General features: G+C 50.5%; 1 non-coding gene across 1 annotated transcript; it reads left to right on the top strand.

Annotated features, from left to right (window-relative positions):
• Window positions 1-834: 834 nt before the first annotated feature.
• Window positions 835-907, top strand: TRNAF-GAA (transfer RNA phenylalanine (anticodon GAA)). Its single transcript has one exon. It is a non-coding gene; the product is annotated as a tRNA-Phe (tRNA).
• The last annotated feature ends 411 nt before the right edge of the window (window positions 908-1,318 follow it).

The following is a 1,318-nucleotide window of genomic DNA, read 5'->3' as shown; positions in this document are numbered from 1 at the left end:
CCACAGTATCTTACAAGGCGCCCTTGCCAATGTGTCCTCACCGATCTGATCCATTTTCAATATGCTGTACATAGATACATGGAGGCCATGGCGAGAAGTTCCTTTTCTTTCTTCCTTTCTTTATCTGTTTATCTCAGACTCAGCGAGGGATCCCACCTCCACCGCCTCAAGGGCAGTGTCCTGGAGCTTCAGACTCCGGGTCTGGGGATACACCTGGGGAGAATGACCAGTGCCTCGCCCAGGCGGCCTCACCTGCTATGCTGAACAGGGTAATTGGTGGGAGATGGGAAGATGGGAAGGGAGAGGCAAGGAGGAAGGAAGGAAGGAAGCGGCCGTGGCCTTAAGTTAGATAACATCTTGGCATTTTCCTGGAGGAGAAGTGGGAAACCACGGAAAACCACTTCCAGGATGGCTGACGTGCGAATCGAACCCACCTCTACTCAGTTGACCTCCCGAGGCTGAGTGGACCCCGTTCCAGCCCTCGTACGACTTTTCAAATTTCGTGGCAGAGCCGGGAATCGAACCCGGGCCTCCGGGGGTGGCTAATCACGCTAATCACTACACCACAGAGGCGGACTCCAGTAATACTCTCCAATATAATTTCATTTCATCTGTCATTCGTTAATCATAGTCCCAGAGGAGTGTGACAGGCTTCGGCAGACGGCACAGCTCTTATCTTTGCCGCTAAATGGGGGCTTCAACAGTTCCATTCCTGACAATGTCGAATGACGGGAAACAGCCTGTGGATTTTTATAATTACGCCGGAAGAAGCTGTAAGACTTTGGACACTACTGGCCGCGTAAGGCAACCAATGAAGATTGAGCTCCTGCCACAGCCGAAACAGCTCAGTTGGGAGAGCGTTAGACTGAAGATCTAAAGGTCCCTGGTTCGATCCCGGGTTTCGGCAGTAAATTTTAAAGATATCGCAGATGTACAGTGATGACGGGTCACCTTTGAAGAAAATGACTTGTACTCTTCTCACCTAGATTGACATGAACATATTTACTTCTACTACTTAGACCAATATTGGAAATCTGAAATGATTTTATTTTGAATATTTTCTGACTGTCCACCTCTGGTGTAGTGGTTAGTGTGATTGGCTGCCACCCCCGGAGGTCCGGGTTCGATTCCCGGCTCTGCCACGAAATTTGAAAAGTGGTACGAGCGCGGAACGGGGTCCACTCAGCCTCGGGAGGACAAGTGAGTAGTGGTGGGTTCGATTCTCACCTCAGCCATCCTGGAAGTGGTTTTCCGTAGTTCCCACTTCTCCTCCAGGCAAGTACCGGAATGGTACCTAACTTAAGGCCACGGTCGCTTC

The sequence above is a fragment of the Anabrus simplex genome, chromosome 3 (assembly GCF_040414725.1).
Source record: "Anabrus simplex isolate iqAnaSimp1 chromosome 3, ASM4041472v1, whole genome shotgun sequence".
NCBI lineage: Eukaryota > Metazoa > Arthropoda > Insecta > Orthoptera > Tettigoniidae > Anabrus > Anabrus simplex.
This window is presented reverse-complemented; position numbering and strand designations above follow the sequence as displayed.